This window comes from Podarcis muralis, chromosome 17 (assembly GCF_964188315.1).
Source record: "Podarcis muralis chromosome 17, rPodMur119.hap1.1, whole genome shotgun sequence".
In the NCBI taxonomy this organism is placed as follows: Eukaryota; Metazoa; Chordata; class Lepidosauria; order Squamata; family Lacertidae; genus Podarcis; species Podarcis muralis.
The window spans coordinates 11,308,630-11,331,833 of NC_135671.1; the positions used below are offsets into that span (position 1 = coordinate 11,308,630).

Here is a 23,204-nt window from a genome sequence, read left to right on the forward strand (position 1 = left end):
AATAGTGAAAAACAATTAAGAAGTATATTAATAGTGTTTTTAATCATATTTTGGAAATGTACACCCAGGGTTTTTTTCCCTTTAATTTTTTTTGGGGCCCCCAAGAGAGTGGGGCCCTAAGCTATAGCATGTTTAGCTTATACATAAATCCGGCACTGGGGTGGGGGCAGAAGTTCAACTCAGTTCAGATTTTAAAGGCAAACCTACCAAATTCTCACTTTCCAAAACAATATGAGAACCATCCTTTGAAATACTCTAAAATTTGCAATGCAGTTCTCCAGCTAAGTAATGTGGACGAAAATGCACATATACTATGGTAAAGAGTGCACAAAATGTCATATATTACTGAACATAACTTACAGAAATGTATTATTTTAGGGGAAGGTAGTTGCAAAAATGTATACACACGGGTCCCATTTGCCTAACGAGCCCAAGATTTCAACTGATTCCAATGAGAGTCAGTGATCTCCCCCCGCTCCTGAAATGGTTTCTTCCTAAAATTGCTGTGGCCAATGAACAGAAGAGAGCCAAAGGGAAAAAAATGATTTGCCTGTTCTCTCCTGCTCTCTGATTTGCCCAATCTCTCTCCCTGCTCTCTCCAAGTTTTCTGCCCCAAAATAGCTGCTGCTGACCAGCAAAGCACAACAAGGAAAGAAGTGGAAAAGCTGCAGCTTTCTGGATATTATTTGAATCTGCAGAGTGCATAGTGAGGTTTGGGGCATAATTCTTTATGTTTGCATAAGTGAATTTCGGGTGATAATGAGTGGGCAGATAGCAGGACCTGCTTGTACAGTATATTAGTCGAAACTCCATAGCAAAAATACCTTGGGATAAATTCACAAGTGCTGACAACATTTAATAAGCCTTAAAAAAAAAAGAAGAAGTCACTAATTGTTTCAGGATCAAGGAGAACTGAATTTAAGATTGGAAAAGTAAGAAATTGAAATTGACACATTTATCCATTCCTCTTTCCCTGTATAGTAATAATAATAATAATAATAGTTTGGATTTGATATCCCGCTTTATCACAACCCGAAGGAGTCTCAAAGCAGCTAACATTCTCCTTTCCCTTCCTCCCCCACAACAAACACTCTGTGAGGTGAGTGGGGCTGAGAGACTTCAGAGAAGTGTGACTGGCCCAAGGTCACCCGGCAGCTGCATGTGGAGGAGCGGGGAAGCGAACCCAGTTCCCCATATTACAAGTCTACTGCTCTTAACCACTACACCACACTGGCTCTCTTATCTCCCCCCACCCGTCTCTTTTAGGTCAGTCAAATTCCCTGGGTGGTCTTGGTGCAATGATTGTCCCTCAGCCTAACTTACCTCACAGGGCCTCTGTGAGGAGAAAAACCCAAATATCGGTTTGTCACCCAGCTGCTAAAAAGGCATAGCAGCTCTGATGGGGGTAAAACTCTGGCAGTTCTTATGGATTGCCCCAGATCCTGAGCATTCCTTGTTTCCATGGTTTCTTCAGTTATTCGGGCCCATTCACATTCACGGGTAAAAAAATAAAAATACATTGGGCTGTAACTTTTGGCACCTTTGCTGAAATAGAAGAATAAGGAGTGCTGTGGTGAAATGTGTTGGATTGCTTCCTCCCCCCGACCCCAACTGCTATTTCTCACAGGAGGTGAGGGGGGCCATTTACTATTTAACAATGCTGCTTTCATTTTCCCAGCATCCCGGCATAAATTGTCCAGCAAAACGCAACTGATGGCTTCCCAGGATTTTTACAGTTTATTCCACAAAGTGCCATAAACTGTCATCCCCGGACACATGTCACAGTGTTGTATTATGTACTGCTATATACTTTCTATCAGCGGGAAAACTGAGCATTAAATAAACCCAGGCTTCTGCTAAGCATCAAAATGTATTAACCTGGGCTGGAATCAAAGTGTGGGCATGATCCAGCCATGTTGTTGGCATCCGTCTGCCTCAAGAGAGAATGGAGTGCACTTCCAGGGGTGAAGTAAAACTGCTGTATTAGCAGTGACCTCCCCGGAGCGCAAGCCAGGGCAGTGAATATGGAGATCCTGGGCTGCCCAGAAAACAAGACCCCTCTTTCGGCTTCGCTGATGTGGTCCAAAGGAAAGCAGAGCAATACGTTTGGCACCAGCTTGGCTGCAGGATTTGCCAGAAGGAGGTGCCATTCAACTGCCCTAGGGACTCCACTTCCGATTTGCGTAGGGGTTTGTCCTGAGCCTTTTCTTCTCCTGAAGATATCCTGCAAGGCAGTGGAGAGGGGGGACCTTCTGCCTCAGGTATTGATAGTTTCAGAAACACTTCCCTCGCTGCTAAATTTAGGACATCTGTTGTTCACAGCGTGTAAATTACCAACACATAAAAATGCAGCCCTCTTTTTCTTGGATAGAGGTGTTGAAAATGCATGCCAGAGAATTGTTTCGAAAACACTGGTATGGCTGAAGGTGGAGTTGGTCTCTGAATTTATAGTTAAACCCCCTACACACACACACACACACACACACACACAAGCAAAAAAGCAGAGAAGGCACAAATACTAAGAAACAATGTCACCAAGATTGGATTACTGAAGTGTCTGGGCTAGCAGATGGCACAAATCATCGCAAAATGATAAAATAATTATTTGCCTGAAATTAAAGAAGCAGTCGAGGGAATAGTTGATGGATGGAGCAGCAAATGGGAAGGGGTCCATGCAAAAGGGATTGACTTCAACAGCCCAATACCTAGTAACGGTAAACAGACAGGCAAACAAGACATTGTGGGATCCAGAATTAATGACGTGGAAAAATGTGCTATTAAGTTCTCTGAAAACTTCAGATGAAGTGAATGGAGCAAATATCCCTTGTGCGTTTTTGAAGCGTTGATTCTGGGCCAGCGGTTGTGTTTTAGGTCCGGGCTTTAGTTTGGGCATATCACATAAAGTCTCTTTGATTGTTGGCAGGGCCGGATTTAGCCTTGATGAGGCCCTACGCTACTGAAGGTAATGGGGCCCTTTATATGTCCAGCTGTCCTTTGTCAACAACAAATTGTCGCTGGTTTTTTTGCGTTGAATATATGCCATATGGTAATTTATAGACCTAATAGGTATCTAAAGCCATTTGCACATAACAAAATACCGTATTTTTCGCTCTATAAGACACACTTTTCCCCTCCTAAAAAGTAAGGGGAAATGTGTGTGCATCTTATGGAGCGAATGCAGGCTCCATGGCTTCAGCGAAATGGTATCTAAAACCATTTGCAGAAGTTGCCATGCAGCCAGTCCATGCAGAATGTAGGCACCCTATATATACAAATGAGCAAACCAGTGATATTTTAGGGAGCAAGCTGGCAGGTGGGATCCATTACTTACATCGTAGGAGCCTACACAACACAAAACACTGTTGTTGTATGTAGGTTTTATTTTATTTGTTTTTTATCTTACATTTTGGAAATGTACATCCAGTTTTTTTCCTTTTAAATTTTTTTGAGGGGGCCCAAGAGAGTGGGGACCCTAAGCTATAGCTTGTTTAAGGTAAAGGTACCCCTGCCCATACGGGCCAGTCGTGTCCGACTCTAGGGTTGTGCGCCCATCTCACTTAAGAGGCCGGGGGCCAGCGCTGTCCGGAGACACTTCCGGGTCACGTGGCCAGTGTGACAAAGCTGCAACTGGCGAGCCAGCGCAGCACATGGAAACGCTGTGTACCTTCCTGCCAGTAAGCGGTCCCTATTTATCTACTTGCACCTGGGGGTGCTTTCGAACTGCTAGGTTGGCAGGCACTGGGACCGAGCAACGGGAGCGCACCCCGCCGCGGGGATTCGAACCGCCGACCTTTCAATCAGCAAGTCCTAGGCACTGAGGCTTTACCCACAGCGCCACCCGCGTCCCTTGTTTAGCTTATATGTAAATCCGGCACTGGTTGTTGGTGCTGTGTGGATGGATGCATTTCCTCCACTAGAGGAAAGACAGCTACAAGGGAATCATAGAACTCTCCAGAGAGCTAGGAATATAGAAGGTGTGACTCGAAAGTTCGGTGAATGGTCAGAGAATTCAGACAGTGAGAAATATTCGAACATACAATCAGCATCGGAAACCCACGAAAGGCTCACAGTTCTGTACGGAGATGAAGCGGTAACTCGAAAGACAGTGTATGAGTAGTTCAAGTGTTTCTGTGAAGGGCGGCAAACCATTGAAGATGACCCTTGTCTGGCAGACCATCGATGAGCAGAACAGTGGCAAATGTCGACGAAGTTCGTGAGTTATTGATATGGGATCGGCATTTGTCCGTCCGAATGATGGCGGAAGAATTGCATATTCCACGTGAAATCGTTACTGAGGTTACTGAGTTGTGTCCCACCCTCCATATTCTCCCGATCTGGCCTCAGCGGATTTCTTTCTTTTTCCAAAACTGAAATCTGCACCGGAAGGGCACAGATTTCCCAACATTTCACACGTCCAGGCTGCCGTGACGAGGGAACTGAAAGCAGTATGAAGAGAGGACTTCTCCAGAAGTTTCCAACATTTCTACGAATGTTGTCAACGGTGCATTGTATCAGAGGGGGCCTACTTTGAAGTTCTGTAAGGTGTGTATGTTCAAATATTTGTTGCCGTCCAATTTTTGTGACCATTCACCGAACTTTCCAGTCACACCTTGTAGGAAGCTTATTTATACCAAATGAGACCATTGGACCATCTAAACTGGCTGGTAGGGGCTCTCCAGGATTTCAAGGCAGGAGTCTCTCCCAGTCCTACCTGGTTGTACCTGTGGCAGCCACCTGGTAGTCTGGTTTCTTTCTGTGTTGGAGGTTTGGGGGTTTGAGAGGCTTGGACTGGCCAGTTTGGCTCTCTTATTGCCCATGTGATGCTTGGACATTACTGATTGTGAAGGAGACAGTGAGCATGCTGTTTTTCTTGTCACTCTGAGAATTTCCTAGCCATGGGTTTCCCTTCTTAGGCGAGTATAAAACATGGCAGCCATTGCATTCATTTAGTGCCAGCATCTCTTCCTTGTACAGTGGTGCCTCGCAAGACGAAAATAATCCGTTCCGCGAGTCTCTCCGTCTAGCGGTTTTTTTGTCTTGCGAAGCAACCCTATTAGCGGCTTAGCGGATTAGCGCTATTAGCGGTTTAGCGGCTTAGCGGCTATTAAAGGCTTAGCGGCTTAGCTGCTAAAAGGCTATTAGCGGCTTAGCAGCTATTAAAGGCTTAGCGGCTAAAAGGCTATTAGCGGCTTAGCAGCTTAGAAAAAGGGGGGGGGGGAAGCGAAAAAAATCGCAAGACTCGCAAACGTTTCCGTCTTGCGAAGCAAGCCCATAGGGAAAATCGTCTTGCGAAGCGCATCGAAAAACGGAAAACCCTTTCGTCTAGCGGGTTTTTCGTCTTGCGAGGCATTCGTCTTGCGGGGCACCACTGTACTACAATAATAGCATAGGATTCCTTAGCCATGCACCTGTTTAACTCTAAATTAAATGGGACCTAAAACTGCTTAGCCTTGCTGGATTGTACTATAGAGAAGCAACATCCCATTTCCCAATAATTCCACTTTTCGTAATGTTTTGGATGTCAGCCCAGTTAATTCATATAAATGAAATTGTTCTATAGATTTATATTGCCTTGTGGTAGAGGCCACATTTATAAACCTACAATTAGGGGGTTGACATGTAGATATTTTTAGGGCTATGCGCAGAGCTTCGAGCAAGACCCCCAATAGGCTCATAAATCCCAATCCCCAAAACTGTTTGAAAGCAGACACATGCACACTTATCCCAGCTTTCAGCCATGTAAAGGTAAAGGGACCCCTGACCATTAGGTCCAGTCATGGCCGACTCTGGGGTTGCAGCGCTGATCTCGCTTTATTGGCCGAGGGAGCCAGCGTACAGCTTCCGGGTCATGTGGCCAGCATGACTAAGCCGCTTCTGGCGAACCAGAGCAGCGCACGGAAACACCGTTTACCTTCCCGCCAGAGCGGTACCTATTTATCTACTTGCACTTTGACGTGCTTTCAAACTGCTAGGTTGGCAGGAGCAGGGGCTGAGCAACGGGAGCTCACCCTGTCGCGGGGATTCGAACCGCCGACCTTCTGATCGGCAAGCCCTAGGCTCTGTGGTTTAAGCCACAGCGCCACCTGCGTCCCTTTTCAGCCATGTACTCACCATATATTTAAAGCACCCCCCAAAGGATCCTGGGAACTGCAGTTTGTTATGGGTACTGGGAATTGTAGCTCTGTGAGGGGATAAATCTGGTTAAGGCAGTTATGCATGATATGGAAATCAAGCCATCAAGGTTTAATCACCAACAATTTAAGATTTTTCAAAGAATATGTTTCTAAGGGGGGGGGGAATCAAAACAGTTTAGCAGTTAATCATAAGAGCAATTACGATAACGGCCTCTAAGCAGAATGCAACACTTCTCATTCTTTCACAGATCATGTATGACCGTTCTTTCTAGGTAGCTATGTTTCTGGTTATTGGGTAGTATAAAAAATAACCAGAATAAATGTTCTTATATTGTGCTGCTTTTTGCAGTTTAATCTTGAATGTATCACAAAACCATCCTCTGACCTTTGCTGGGAATCTTCATTCTAGTCACACACTCCAAAATATCTTTGACCCTTACTGAAACATGCAATGGCATGCATGTTTCCCAACATGCAGTCCCAACAGGAAAGACAGGGAATTGGTGGCCACTGTGACCAAAACTGGAAAAAAAAAGACTGGGCTACTTAGGACTGGGAGTTCATTTAATGGAGGCGTAAAAGGTACTGATTTCTGTTCCGTGTAATACTGGTTGCATGCAGCGCTGTTTCCATTCCACTGCAGCTTAGCTTCTGACAAAAGCTATGTTACTTGACTTGCTGCCTGGTGTGGCACAATTCTACATAATTACTCATGTGGTTCTCATGTTATTCCAACCCATTCATTTAACTGCAAAGCAAATGCAGTGCAAATTCAATCCATATTATTTATGGATTGAAAACAACAGCAACAGTGAATATTGATTGTATTTGCTGGATTGATTTCCTTTCCGAGCGTGGGGTAAATAAGCAAACATTGGCAATTTCTGCTCCCATTTCCTTGGGAATCCTCTGACATTGCTAGCTGTGTGCCCTTCCCCATATTCAGGAAAGTGTTAGGGGAGGTGGACCCTATGCCCCTCCCCAGCCTTCTTTGCAGAGCTATAGTTTTTTGGCTCAGTTGTGCAGGTTATATAGAGAATTGTGATTGCATACACATTCCCTGCCCTGTATTGTGTGCACAGAGGGCTTTCACTAGCACACAAATGAAAAATCTGGATTAGCGCAAACAAGTCACTGGGGTTGATTACAATTGGCTTTCGGATAAATATTTTTACAGGTACTTTCCTCGTCTAAAATATATCTGTAATTCTAGGTGACCTTTATGCTTCCAAATTGAAGAAATGCTATTCAGACGACCAGTCAATAGAAGAAACCAATAGAATTTTTGAAGAATTGTTCCTTCTGTAATGAACATGTAAGGCCATTCAAGCAGTTGCGATGGCAGTCCGATAAAAAATTACATTGATCTTTGAATAATGTTTGGTGGGCTGGTCGTGTCTTCAGTGCAGAATTCCCTCCCCTTCTCCTCAGTACTTAAAATAATGAAAGAGCAATAAAGTGTTAAATTTCAAGGCTCTAATTCACTGGCGATGTGAGAATTGTTTCAGGAAGCGATTCTTTACACGGGCCTATGTGATGTTAGAAGCTTCAGGAAAATTGAGAGAAAGTAACAATTAATAGATTCTGGCTATACTACATATCTGAATGTAGTTTAAGGAGTCACTGATGGATGTGATGGTCTGGCAAGGGGTGTGAAAGCAACTGCCACATCTTTACCATGGGGAATTGTAGAGTAGTACCAATTTGTTTTTCTCCTTGCTGTGCTGAAATTCTGTATTGGCCATTATTAGCCTGTGCATTACGAGCTATGACCATGTACCTTCCAAAGTGTTATTTGTACCTCCTTCTGAAACCTGACAAGACTGGATCTACACTGGTTGGCGAGGAATTGCATAACTGAATGCATCCTCATATGAAAGTGTGTATAAGGGGGAAATTCCACCTCTAATTCAGAACTTCATCTTGTATGGCACAAGGGTTCAGTCACAAGAGCCTTCACCTAGACCAGGCATAGGCAAACTCGGCCCTCCAGATGTTTTGGGACTACAACTCCCATCATCCCTGACCACCGGTCCTGTTAGCCAGGGATGATGGGAGTTGTAGTCCCAAAACATCTGGAGGGCTGAGTTTGCCTATGCCTGACCTAGACTCTAAAAGGGTCCAGGGCATTTTTACTACTGTTTATTTATATGGGATGCAGGTCTTTAGCCATTAAATAATCTATGGCCTGTTAAAGCTTGTTGGGGGGGACGGGGACTGTTATTATGATTATTCCATTATTATGCTGTTGTTATGATTTTTATTACGTTTTTGTTGTTTTAATATTATGATTTTACCATTTACCTAGGAATAAAACCCCACTGAACTCAATGGGTTTTACTCTTGGGTAGACACGTATAGGTTTGTGCTATTGGAAAAAAATATAGATATTGTGTGCTTGAAAAACCGCTGTGAAAGCTAAGGTCTTAAGGATGTGCCCTTACTTACTAGGGGCAGTTTAGCGCCACGGAACTCCGTTGGTTTTCCTTCTACACAAACAAACCCAGATTACGCTGCAGGCCACCTCTTTATTGGATGTAGTTGTAATCCAGTACCATTGACGGCAGCGCACACATTCATACTCCTGATGTTAACTCCTAGATTAGTTCATTCATTCATTCATTCATTCAGCAGAGCAGCCGCTGTTTAGCCTGGGGGATTCTTGTAGCGCAAGTGGGCTGAGGGGAGGAGGGGGAAGTACTGAGTTTCCGTACCTTGACAGAATTCCAGTAATTTGTCAGAGCAGTTGACCCTGACATGACTTAGCCATATCCCAGAAGGATAGTGCTTGGCAGTCTGTTACTGCTGGAGAAAAGCTTTTAGCAGTTGGCAGGAGGACTGTCCATCCTTTTTGTTTTTTGCCGCAGCTAGCTTCAATCTCGGAGAGCCATGCAGCTCTTTCTGCGGCAGATGTGAAGCTTTGTAGGTGCTGAGCACTGCATATTTCTCTCAGCACGCATGCCATTCTGCTGCTGCCTTGGGCGGCTGTGTACAAAGATCCCATACCAGGAGGCCAGTTATGATAGAGTGGAGCTCTCTCAGCCTGGAACGTCCACTTCCACCCACCTGGAAGGTCACTTATCGTAGTGCTCATGCAATCACGGGCCAGGTAGATCATCTGTTTCGCCCTCCAGTTGCTCAGAATAATTTTACTGCACATCTGCCCCAAACCTGAATCAGAAGAAACTGCAAGAATTCCTTATTACATAAGCGCCTGGTTAGCTGTAACACTCTTCCCATTGCAGACCCTCAAGTGTCCCTATTTTCCAGGAACAGTTCCAGATTGACAGAAGCCGTCTCGGTTTCTGATTTGATTCTGGAATGTCCTGCTTTTTCTTAGGACGTCCCTATTTTCATCGGGGGAAATGTTGGAGGGTATGGAGTTATGCAACCCTCAAGCCACAGTGGTAAGTAACTATGCAACTTTTAGAAGACATCTGAAGGCAGCCCTGTAGAGGGATTTTTTTTAAAAAAAATGTTTTATTATGTTTTTATATATGTTGAAAGCCGCCCAGAGTGGCTTGGGCAACCCAGTCAGATGGGCGGGGGATTAATAAATAATAATAATAAAATAATAATTTATTTATACCCCGCCCATCTGGCTGGGCTTCCCCAGCCACTCTGGGCAGCTTCCAACAAAATATTAAAATACAGTAATGCATCAAACATTAAAAGCTTCCCTAAACAGGGCTGCCTTCAGAGGTCTTCTAAAAGTCTGGTAGTTGTTCTCCTTGACATCTGGTGGGAGGGCGTTCCACAGGGCGGGTGCCACTACCGGGAATAATAATAATAATAATAATAACAACAACAACAACAACAACAACAACAACAACAACAACAACAAAACAAATCAGGGCATCTCTATTTTCATTGGAGAAATGTTGGAGGGTATGCCAAGGTTTCTAATTGGGTAGGCAGAAGAGTTGTAGAATCCTCCTAACCACTTAGATGAACAGATGTCGCCACGATCTGTAGCTAGGATTTCCCTGACATTGCAGCCTTCTTGAGAAGCAATGCTTGAATTGTTGAATCAGCAGGGAATGGGGCTGTGCTACATGGCCCCTCCCCTAACACCACATGCGCCAGCTCCCTTTGCCCCTTGGCATCTGTGCATTGGCACGTCTACCAGCCTCCCTTGCTACAGGCATCAATGCTGAATGTGAACAAAATTCAGTGTGGGCTTTGAGCCCTTGCTTCTCACTCAGAAATTGTTCAACACTTGAGCATCTCTTCTGGAGAGAGCTTTGTGCTCAGGGTCAATTACAGGGGTCCCCTGGTGGTGGGGATGTGGCCTGCACATTATGTTCAAAGTGGGCCTCAAATTTAGACACCTGTTAATGGTTTTGCATTTGATAACTTATTCTTATGGGCAGTGGACCAAAATGTGACATACACTCTTAGCTTAGAGCTGCAAATAAGATGTGTGATTACAGGCACAGATTTTTGGTAAATGATGTAGGTTTTGCCATAAAGAATATTGTTTGTAAGTAAGTAATAATAATAATAATAAAAATTATTTATACCCCGCCCATCTGGCTAGGTTTCCCCAGCCACTCTGGGCAGCTCCCAACAGAATATAAAAACACAACAAAACATCTAACATTAAAAACTTCCCTAAACAGGGCTGCCTTCAGATGTCTTCTAAAAGTCAGATAGTTGTTTATTTCTTTGACATCTGATGGGAGGGCGTTCCACAAGGAGGGCGCTACTACCGAGAAGGCCCTCTGCCTGGTTCCCTGTAACTTCACTTCTCACAGTGAGGGAACCAGCAGAAGGCCCTCGGAAGACGACCTCAGTGTCTGGGCTGAACAATGGGGATGGAGACGCTCCTTCAGGTCTAAATTGATATAAAAATATATCAATTCTGATGGCACAACAGCAGACTATGATGACTGTGTCAGAACTGGGCCTCCCCTCCATTGTTGCGAGAGCCCACATTAGAATTATTAGTTTTTATTGTAAATTAATCAAAGCCCCAGGTTCCCTACTAGCCAGGCAAGCCTTTTTAACTTGTTCTCATAGCAACAAATGGTCCAAGGCCATGGAGACTATTACTGCACGCTACTCCCTCCTGGATCTTGACACGCTGTCATCTTGGGACCAACATAAAATCCGGGCCTGGATTCTTACAAGAGACGAGGCCATGGACCGGGCACAGTCCACCACAGCTCGCCTCTCCATGTGGCTCCCTAAAGTGAAAGTGGTAAGATCACTTGCCAACTACTTGATAGACCTGACGGAGCCCAATTTGAGAAGAGCGTTCACCATGGCCCATTTCCATTCTATACCCACGGCCTTCCTGCAGGGGATTTACTCTAAGACCCCTATTACTCAGCATCTATGTCCATGCACAATGAATGAAGTAGAGGACTTCATACATTTCTTTTTCTACTGCCCTATTTATGAGCTAATAAGAACTAAGCTCCTCCTCTTGATACCGTCCACCATCACATCTAAGGAAGACTGTTTGAAATCGCTTCTTGTGGACGCAAATCCCCAAATTTCACGTGGGGTGGCAATCTTTATAGTGCAGGCTTTGAAACTCAGGGCTACTCTGACTGGGTAGTGTGTCCTAGACCTGGACCTGTTTTAATTCTTTTTATTACCTTTTTAACCTAATGTGCTGAGCCTATTTTGGGCCATTATATGCTTTATATACATCCGCATTTTAGATTCCCGGTGCTGGCAACTAAATCTTTACATTATTGTCTTAGGGTAATTTAAATGTCATAACGCCAGTAATATCGCTTTGAATTTTGTTTGGTTGCTTGTCTCTAGCATTTTTGTCTTATCCTGCTATGGCTGTATGCTAATACAATAAAGGTTTGATTGATTGATTGATTGATTGATTGACTGTGTCCTTTCAGATCCGCTGATTATATAAACCAGGTGTGAGGATCCTTTGACCCTCTATGTGTAGCTGAACTACAACTTCCATCATTCCTGACCATTGAGCTTGCCCACTAAGGCTGATGGGTATTGTAGTTCACCAACATTTGGCGAGCCAAAGGTTCTCCACACCTGATATAAACAAACCACAACTAGTGACAGCTGCCTTATGCCCCACCCCCTTTATGGTGCCTTATTTTGGGTTTTATGTGTTGTCATTTTTAAATATTTATCATGGCCAGGAGCCCCAAAAGTTGGAAGTGACCCCCAGACCTCTGTGGATCTTTGAGGGGGCTTGTTAATGGTGATCCCATCCATGGATTGAGTGTATCTGTTGTGTGTTGGAAAGATTGTGTTTATAAATAAAACATGGCAAACACAGAATTTAATAATTTAATTGTCTGTGTTAAGAAGGACAGGTCAGAGGCACACTTGAGCCCAAGGCTTGCTCTCATGGTGTGTGTTGTGTGGTTCAGAAACAGAAAGGGAAAATAAGGCATATAAAAATCCATAAAGACATAAAACACTCACAGCTTAAGCGTGTTCTCCTTAATGGAGAGCACGTGTTGCGGTGGGGGCCGCCAGGACACTCCAAAGTTGGGGGCGGGCTAATTGATCGTTGGCCACTGATGCGATTGGGGCTTCCCTTGTTTTTGGGATGAAGTTAATGTTGCCATTTGTTGATTGACAGCCAGAAATGCTAAAACTCCTTGCACAAGGTTAGGGCTTCCTCTTTTCGCCCGTGCATCGGATTGCCCGCCCCCCCCCCCTAGAATTAGGGTTGTTCGCTTTGACCTTGCTATGCCTGTCATGGGGTCGTCTGCTCTTGGGGCAGGGGCCTGGTAGGAATTTTGTCCATCTGGCGGATTGGCTGGTGCCATTTGGTTTTTGCCTATTGCGTAGCAAATCATCACAACTTGTAAGGTTGCGATTAGGCATTGGTTTATGGTTTGGTTGGTTGAAGGGCAGTGGTTGAGTGCCTGCCCTTGGTAGGTTGAGTGCCTGCCCCTCTAATGCTGCTGCTGCAAGGGATTCCGTTAAAGGAATTGGGGGCTAACTATTGCTTGTCCACTCTGTCAAGGGGGCTCGGGCCATAGCAATGAGCTCCTGGTTGCATTTGGGGTGAGGGCAGGTTCCCTGCTCCGTCGCTACCCCCCAAGTGTATTCCCCTTTTCTGACTTTCGCATCGTGCAGAATGTCAGTCTGTCCCCCATGGTGGGGGCAGATAGTCGCAACCAATGCCTAAGCAACAACTCACAAATTTGTATTTTAATAAAGTTGTGGCCAAAATTATGCCAAAGATCATAAACAAAAAATTCTGTGTGATGTGTGAGGCCCTGGGGACCTCGACACGCAATAAAAAAAGATTCTGATATGGGTGATCTGGATCAATGAAGTTTTAATACACACACTATTAAACCATGGGTAAGTGAGCTTATGAAACGAGAAATGCTGTGTTTTTATGTCAAAATTACAAATTCCATTAAAAGTGTTATTACAGGAGTGATTGCTCAGGTTGAATGAAATGTTTCAGCTGACTTGAGGCAGTTCAGGTTGAGCAAATCAGTAATGATTGGATGCAATTTAGTTGTCTGGTTCAGCTGTGTTCACAGGAGAAATGTCCTGTGAAAACACAGGAAGCAGCTGAAAAACAACCAGAAATGAGTTGTGGAGGGCTGAAAATGCCACCTCTGAAGTGGAGAGGGGTTAATTAACGCTGAAGGAGACAGTGACCGGCAGTGTAGACTGTGACAGGTCTTATGTACTTTGGAAGGTCTTGCCTAAAAGCTTCTCTCAGGTAAGTGTGCTGTCTAAGATTGGGTAAAGATTTTCTAGAAAACAAACATGAATCTTAAGAGAAATCAAGCCCTGAGAAACAACTGATTAAGCCCTGATTTTATTAATAGGAAGACTGGTACAGTTTTAAACACAGCCAACTGTTGCAGTGCTTGAAGTTGAGCCAAAGGACTAAGTGGGATGAGGCATTTAGTTGCAAAGAAAGAGAGGAAAAGACAAACTACAAATGCAACAAAGACTCATCATGATCTATATCCCATTGAAAGCAATTGCGTGGAACACAGGCCTGGTTTACGTACACAACAGAATGGTTTGGTAGTGGTTGCTTTTTGCATAAAAACTCACTACATGTTGTTGTTGTTGTTGTTTAGTTGTTTAGTCGTGTCCGCCTCTTCGTGACCCCATGGACCAGAGCACGCCAGGCACTCCCGTCTTCCACTGCCTCCCGCAGTTTGGTCAGACTCATGTTTGTAGCTTCAAGAACACTGTCCCACCATCTCGTCCTCTGTCGTCCCCTTCTCCTTGTGCCCTCCATCTTTCCCAACATCAGGGTCTTTTCCAGGGAGTCTTCTCTTCTCATGAGGTGGCCAAGGTATTGGAGCCTCAGCTTCACGATCTGTCCTTCCAGTGAGCACTACATGTAGTTTTCACTACATGTAGAAAACTAGAATAGCAGGGTGGGGGCTTTGCTGGAACCCCTCTCCCTTACATGCTAGGCTTTTTAAAAACAACAACAACAAATCTTGCAGAGAACTGTAAACATGAATTTATTCTAAAATGAAAAGCACTCTGGTCCAAATTGGCACAGTCCATTCTGCCACCTCAGTATTTCTACTGCCATGTTTTCACACACCAGGCCTCAGTTATGACTTAACTCTTAACAGGTAGTGCTTGTCACCTGTGCACTTCTCAAAAGCCAAATAATAACATACGGTAATCACAACTGAGGCAAACGTTCAATACTGCTCATTCCTATAGTTGCACTGGAAACAGGTTTGTCTTTCTCTCGTCCTCTGCTAGCTTTTGACATGCGGAGAGTATTCCAACAACATGCAGTTTTCCGCCTGCAGTCTGAAGGAGCGCAGCTGTTCAACCGCATCTCCTACTGCTGGACCTCTGACACCCCTCTGAGTCTGCGTTTGACACCCTTCTTGAGTCTGCTTGAAGGTGAGAGTGAAACTGGCAGAGCCCAGCATTCTGTTCCATCTGGGTTGTGGTTTTTGTGGGTCAGACATCATGTTGAAGGAGAGGTGGGGAAACATCCCATTTTATGACAAATTGCAGTAAGCAGGGTGTATTGGACTTTGAAAATACTGGCTTTCCGTTTTATGGAAGTACTATGAAGTATTAGGGACGCGGGTGGCGCTGTGGGTAAAACCACAGAGCCTAGGACTTGCTGATTGAAAGGTCGGCGGTTCGAATCCCCACGACAGGGTGAGCTCCCGTTGTTCGGTCCCTGCTCCTGCCTACCTAGCAGTTCGAAAGCACCTCAAAGTGCAAGTAGATAAATAGGGACCGCTCTCCAGTGGGAAGATAAACGGCGTTTCTGTGTGCTGCGCTGGTGCTGGCTCGCCAGCTGCGGCTTAGTCACGCTGGCCACGTGACCTGGAAGCTGTCTTCGGACAAGCGCCGGCTCCCGGCCTCTTGAGCGAGATGAGCGCCGCAACCCCAGAGTTGGTCACGACTGGACCTGATGGTCAGGGGTACCTTTACCTTTATGAAGGTTACTCTTTCCTACAGACCCAGCCCTGCCACGCAGGTTTGGGTCAGCAGCACTGCCTGAGTGTCATCTGTATAGACTACTAGCTGTTTCATACCTGCTGTTGCTCAGGTATTCTAAGAAGCCAAAAAGTCAGGGAAGTTTTGATATCAGTGGTTAAAATCTGTGCACTTTTGAAAGGTTCCGTCTCCAGCCATCTTGATTCAAAATGGCACCCAATTGTATCCAAGCATAGACAGAAATCTGCTCCGTGATCTGAGGAGCCATCATTCAAAATTGGGTGACAGTATCTTAAGACGTGCCCAGATGCATGGCAAATGAACCAAGTTTTGAAAACATTTAATAATAAAAATGATAATAATTTAGTATTTATACCCCAATCATCTGGCTGGGTTTCCCCAGCCACTCTAATTGTTGGCATCTGTCTGTCTCAGGAAAGGCTTCACCTTTGGGGTGAAGCCAAACTGTTGGAAGGCTACAGCACCTGCTGTGGCTCTAGAGACCGATACGGGAGAGACATGTTCTGTTGCAGCTGTCCAGTTGTGCTGCTGATGCCCCATGGCGTTTCTTCCCCCTGCGTAGACTAATTAATGTGGGACAAAGAAATAAAATAAATTCCTTCCAGTAGCACCTTAAAGACCAACTAAGTTTGTTATTGGCATGAGCTTTCGTGTGCATGCACACTTCTTCAGATACACTGAAACAGAAGTCACCAGACCCTTATATATATAGTGAGAGGGTGGGGAGGGGTATTACTCAGAAGGGTGTTGGGAATGGGTGATTGGCTGATAGGTGTCGTAAACCTGTTGACGACTGTTAACGACTGCAATTGGTCTTACAGGAAAAAGCAAGGGGTGAGGTGGCTGAAAATAGCTTTATCGTGTATAATGAGATAAGAATCCAATGTCTCTATTCAGACCAGATCTCTCCATGGTTTTAAGTTTGGTAAAGGTAAAGGGAACCCTAACCATTAGGTCCAGTTGTGGCCAAGTCTGGGGTTGCAGCGCTCATCTCGCTTTATTGGCTGAGGGAGCTGGCATACAGCTTCCGGGTCATGTGGCCAGCATGATTAAGCCGCTTCTGGCGAACCAGAGCTGCGCACGGAAATGCCATTTAGCTTCCCGCCGGAGCAGTACCTATTTTTCTACTTGCACTTTGACATGCTTTTGAACTGCTAGGTTGGCAGGAGCAGGGACCGAGCAATGGGACCTCAACCCATCGTGAGGATTCGAACTGCCAACCTTTTGATCGGCAAGTCCTAGGCTCTGTGGTTAAACCCACAGCGCCACCCGCGCCCCTTTAAGTTTGGTAGTAAGTTGCAATTCAGTAACTTCTCTTTCCAGTCTATTTCTGAAATTCTTTTGTAATAAGACAGCTACTTTGAGATCTTGTATAGAATGTCTTGGGAGATTTAAGTGTTCTCCTACTGGTTTCTCTGTCTTGTGATTCCTAATATCAGATTTATGTCCATAAGGTTTAATTTCCAGTGAAGGCTCTCAGCCATCACTAAGTCTCCCTCCTTCATGAATGCGCCTCCTCACTGCCATTGTCCAACTGCTGCATCACAGCTGTCACCTGCTTGTTTACCATTTGTACGCACAGAGACCCAGAACACAACCCCTGAGGAAGGGGCTGGTTGCTTGTGCTCTTTGGAACTCCCTGCCCATTGATATTAGGCAGATGTGTTCACTGTATTGGTTTTTTTTTATTATAATGTTTTAATGAAGTTTTGAAAAGTTTTAATACCTATAAAACACAGTGATTTCAAACATTAAAATGCAGAGTTCTTTCGAAATCTTAGACCACCTTCTGTCCTTCAATGGTTCCATCTTTAAGATTAAATTTACTGCATCTTTTACCTTTATCTAACCATAATTACCACGAAAACAATTCCACATTACAAGTGTCTTTACAACCCTGCCAAAGATTTTAACTGTTTACAGGGGTCTTTGAAGCAAATTACAAATTTACTCCAGTCTTTAGAAAATACTTGATCTTCCCTGGCACTTTCGCCATTTCTGCATATTCCGTCAATTTCATCTGCCATTCTTCTTTTGTAGGCATTTCTCCTTCCTTCCATCTCTGGGCTAGTAGCATTCTCACTGCCATTGTTGCATACATAAAAAGTCTTTTATCTTCTCTTGGAAACTCTTACCCAGTAAAAAGACTTCTGGGTTTTTTTTTAACAAATGTATTTTTAAACATTTTCTTTAGCTCATTATATATCATTTCCCAGAAAGGTCTTCACTGTATTGTTTTTGGTGCCTGCTAACACCTCCCCCCCCCCTTTCCTTTTTTGCTTCAGCAAGCCTACCCAGGCATGCAATCTTAGCAAGTAATTTTATTTTTAATTGTTTAAAATGGATGATTCCTGTTTATATTTTATTTATAATTGTTTGACACTGTTGGCCTTATTCATATTTTAAATTTCATGCTAACTTGTTTTTTAATGTTTGTTTTTATAAGGGTTTTTTTTAAAAAAATGATGACTAATTTAAGCAGTGTCCTTTGTACGCTGCTTAGAGGTCTTCCGATGACTAAAGTAAACATATCAATTTTGCTAGGTAAATAAATAAACAAATATCGGCCACAAAGTGCTCACCCGCCAGCCCCTCCTCACCATTAAGTTCAAAGTCTAAAATGACCTAATTGCGACGTTGCCCATCTCTGCTGCAAAGTGCTCTCAGGAGTGCATGCTTGTGCAGAAGAAGGAAAGTGGTTACTTAATCCTATCCCTGCCGTCTGACTTTCCCCTCAAATTCTCCCACTATCAGTTTTGATCCCTGCTAGTCAGTACTGGATCTGGGTGGAAGTAGCTTTGTGGGAGGGTCAGGGTAAAGGAACTTGGAACAAATCCCTCCCCCCTCCCAAGGGCACTTTGCAACTTGGCATAATGTGTGACTGCTAATACAACCAGTGCCAGATTTACATATAAGCCAAACAAGCTATAGCTTAGGGCCCCACTCTCGGGGGGGGGGGGGGGCGGAATTAAAGGGGAAAAAATCTGGATGTACATTTCCATAACATAAGCTTAACAATTACAGTGGATGCTCGGGTTGCGAACGTGATCCGTGTGGGATGCACGTTCGTAACCCGCAGCGTTCGCAACCTGCAGTGGTGCGTCTGCGCATGCGCAAAGCGCGATTTAGCACATCTGTGGATGCGCAACCGCCAAAACCTGGAAGTAACCCGTTCTGGTACTTCCAGGTTTTGGCGGTCTGTAATCCGAAAAACGCAACCTGAAGTGTCTGTAACCCGAGGTATGACTGTATTTTAATAAAATACACATTTTGTTATGTGCAAATGGCTTTAGATACCTATTAGGTACATAAATTACCATATAGCATACCGTGGTACCTCAGGTTACATACGCTTCAGGTTACAGACTCCGCTAACCCAGAAATATTACCTCGGGTTAAGAACTTGCTTCAGGATGAGAACAGAAATTGTGCTCCGGCGGTGCGGCAGCAGCAGGAGGCCCCATTAGCTAAAGTGGTCTTCAGGTTTAAGAACAGTTTCAGGTTAAGAACAGACCTCCAGAACAAATTAAGTTCTTAACCCGAGGTACCACTGTATATCCAACACAAAAAAACCAGTGACAAATTGTGTTGACAAAGGACAGCTGGACATATAAAGGGCCCCATTACCTTCAGTGGCTTAGGGCCTCAGCAAACCTAAATCCAGCCCTGAATACAACTGTTGGCTACAGTCCAACATGGGGTTTGCCCCTCACTTTCTTAGTATGGGTAAATGGTCCATGGCTTACCCAGTGGATTGCCATACCCTTTAACGTGGGCAATATCCATGGACCTCTAACATAAACTCATGTAAGTGTCTTAGCAGGAGGAACACATTTCCCCCTCTCCACAATCTTTTCGGCTTCTGGATTTAGCTTTGCTCCATTTCCTTAATCACTGCCTTTCAGGACACGGGGAATAGACTGCATTCAGCTTTGCATATATAATTGCATCTGTGACCCTTGACAGCTTTAATCAACATATGGAATTTAAATACATGCCGCTATTCCCCCGTGGCTTGGTTAGACGTTTAAATCTGCCTTGAAATCAATAGCCTGCATCAGTGACTAAATAAAATTAGCAATAGGCTGGAAGTGAAATGGAAGCTACTCTTGAAGAGTATTTGCAGAGAGCCTCCATCCGCCCCCCGCCCTTCCAGGAGGCTGTGCCATCTGGAACTGTGACATTTCCAACTGCAATGCTAGCGATGGAGAGCCTTCAATAACCGTTTCGTCACCAGCAAAAGGGGCTGTACATGGGGCTGATTTGTAGTTTGGCGACAGAATAGTTCTGTCCTGGTTAACCAGTGGCAAGGCTTTACCTGGCAAGATGGGTGGAGGGCGGCGAGCTTCTGTGGCTGGAAATGTTTAAGGACAGCACCTTTGTGGCTGCCAGGACCACATAACACTGGTCCTGAGAGACCTGCATTGGCTCCCAGTACGTTTCCGAGCACAATTCAAAGTGTTGGTGCTGACCTTGAAAGCCCTAAACTGCCTCGGTCCTGTATACCTGAAGGAGCGTCTCCACCCCCATCGTTCAGCCAACACACTGAGATCCAACACCGAGGGCCTTCTGGCAGTTCCCTCATTGCAAGAAGTGAGGTTACAGGGAACCAGGCAGAGGACCTTTTTGGTAGTGGCTCCCGCCCTGTGGAACACCCTCCCATCAGATGTCAAGGAGATAAGCAGCCATCTTATCTTTAAAAGACATCTGAAGGCAGTACTGTCTAGGGAAGTTTTTAATATTTAATGCTGTATTGTTTTTAACACTCAATTGGGAGCCGCCCAGAGTGACTGGGGAAACTCAGCCAGATGGGCGGGGTATTATTAATAATAATAATAATAATAATAATAATTTATTATTTGGATAGGTATTTGGCCTCTTGGCTGGCACCTGCTTCCCACCACCACAACAGATAATTAATGCACACACACACTTCGCACATGTAATTTTGGCACGCTTTTAGTTAGGTAGAGTTATTTGGTTGTGGTGTGCAATGTTGAATGAAAGTTTGTCAGGCATCATTAGCAAATGACCCAGAAAGCGATGGAAGATTACTGGATATAAGTGTCTCATGTCCCCAATCTTAAATTCATATTCGTATCCATTTGCTTTTTTAAAAAGTAAATCTGTACATGCCAAATACACATGTGCATGTCTCTCAATACATTATTTTTTGTACATAATTTTTTGTCTAATGCCCACATTTTTGCAAACTGCCCCCCCCCCGCCCCATATGCATTTGTGCACATTACTCTTCCTAACTTACTCCATTTTGGACACTCTTTCCCCTAATATACTTGTTTTTGTATGCTTTTATTTGGTTTTCCAGTGGGACCACAACATTCAGAGAAGTGCACCTTTGGAAACGTAGCTATGCTTTGGTTTGCGCATTTGGGTTTGGGAAGCGCGAATAAGCTGGGTTTGCATTAAAATGTGAAAGGAAACTAATTTCCCCCTTCATCCCTGGCTCAGAAACCAAACCAAACACTTGCATTAAAGCTGATGTTAGCCTGGGAGCTCCTCCCTTACTTTGTTTCAATTGGCTGAATTTGATTAATAAAAAGCATTGCTTTTCCTTATTCCCCCACCAACCCACAAAAAATGAGCCCTAAACTCCTCTAAAACAGACTTTCAAGCAGACTTTGAAAGTAAGAAAAAAAGCACTTTTAAAATAGATTTTATGTTATTAGCTTAAAAATGCAACAAAATGTAAAGCCCCGCTGACCTGTTTGAAGGTCCAAATGGAAGCAACTTGGCCAGTCTAGAACAGTGTTTCCCAACCTTTTTTGGGCAAAGGCACACTTGTTTCATGAAAAAAATCTCGAGGCACACCACCATTACAGCCCCGTGACGTCAGCGCGCAGCGTCACGCCGGGAGGGACGCACGAAAGTGTAAGTTTCAATTTTTCCCCCTCCCCCTTGCCTTCCTTCTGTGCCAACCGCCAAAAAGCCAAGAAAAAGCCAAGACTTTAGGGCAGCAGGTCGACACGGAAGAAGCTCCTACCTAAGGACAGGTGCGATGGCCGTGTCCTCTTCTGCCACACTTGGCAGCCCTGCCTCACGGTCGTGACTCCCACCCTCATTTCTCCCCGCAGGTCGAGCGGCACAGGCAGCCCAATGTGTCCAGCCCAGACACAAGCCCCGCTTCCCCACTCTAGATCCTGAATGCGACCAAGTGCTCTGGACTCCCGAGCAGGGTGGGAAAGAGGACTCGCATCTGGTAGCCTCCGGGCTCCTCGCCTGCTCGAGGGATGGCATTGCAGGCAAGCTGCCGGCCGTCGCCATCGCCACCCCCTCATGCGAGTGGACCTGCCCGGAGTGGTGGGCCGGGGGAGGCTCGCTCTCTGTGGGGATGTGGCCCGCACGCGCGGCCCCGCTTCCTCCTGCCCAGGGCTGAGCTCCTTACCCGCGATCTCGGTCTCGCGCACGCGGATCCCACTTATTCCGAAGCTCGCGCCACTAGCCGGGGCTCTCACACCGTGCCATGGCGAGGCGGTGCGGCCCACTGACGTCATCGCGGCTCGCCGCCGCCCTCGACTTCCCTGTTCCCTCCCCTCCCTCGGGTCGCCGTGGTTACCGAGGACTGCAAGCTGCTCGGGCGAGCGTGGGGCATTAAGTGGGAGAAGGAAAATTAAAATTAAAACTCGCCTGAAGGCCGCCTCTCCGGATATCTTTCGAATTTTTTAATTTTTCCCGCGGCACACCAGGCAACGTCTCGCGGCACACTAGTGTGCCGCGGAACACCGGTTGGGAAACACTGGTCTAGAAGGCAGGTAGCTGTTTTGCAGTATAAGGCAAAACCAGGTGTGTCCACTAGGTGTCTCTCTGTGCTCTGTGTACAGACATAGGCCAATGACCTGCCTTCTATTCTGCAAAAGTGTTGGGCAACCAAACAGTGCTTACTGTCAAAGAGATGTGAAGCCTTAGCCATGAATGATCTGCTAGCAAGGGCTGGCTGCCATAATGGACTGCCATGCTTATGCCTAGGTGGCGATGTGGAGAGAATTCTGTCATTATTCTAGAGATGGACTAAGTGAATTATAGTCCATCTTTCCTCTGGAATTGCAATTCCCCATTTGTTTTAACAGAGAGTCCAGGCGACATCTTTGTCAAATCATTGTAACTCATTGTTTTCTGCGTTGATTTATGTCAGTTTTCCGGATTGAATAAGGGACGGTCGCAGCTTATCCAGTGTGGGCAGGCAAAATGCTGCTATTCAGGCTTAAAGACAGCTTCTCCCCAAGCCTGGGTCTCCAGATGTTGATGGACTACAATTCCCATAATCCCAACTGGGCATCATGTGGGCTGGAATTGATGGGCGTTACAACATCTCGGGACTTGAGTAGGGTCGACACCTGTGCTGTATAATACAGGATTGTCCTGTATTTCAATGTAAAATGTTACGTCCTGTATTGATACAGTTTTGTCCTGTATTTCAGGTCTTCTCTCTCTTTCTCTACCAAGTTAGGGATCCTCTCCAAATGCATGTGTTGGAAAAGGTGTGTGATAGGTCATGTATTTAAGCTATGGGTGGCCAAGCATAGACAAATTTACAAATGTGTGTGTGTGTGTGTGTGTGTGTGTGTGTGAGAGAGAGAGAGAGAGAGAGAGAGAGAGAGAGAGAGAGAGAGAGAGAAATTCAAG

General features: G+C 45.1%; 1 long non-coding RNA gene across 2 annotated transcripts in view; it reads left to right on the forward strand.

Annotated features, from left to right (window-relative positions):
• Nucleotides 1–254: 254 nt before the first annotated feature.
• LOC144326010 (uncharacterized) overlaps nucleotides 255–23,204 on the forward strand; it is a 126,669-nt gene continuing 103,719 nt past the window's right edge. For both annotated transcript variants that reach the window (XR_013391184.1, XR_013391183.1), the window contains exons 1-2: nucleotides 255–706; nucleotides 14,841–14,987. This is a non-coding gene — a long non-coding RNA (uncharacterized LOC144326010). The remainder of the gene's footprint in view (nucleotides 707–14,840; nucleotides 14,988–23,204) is intronic.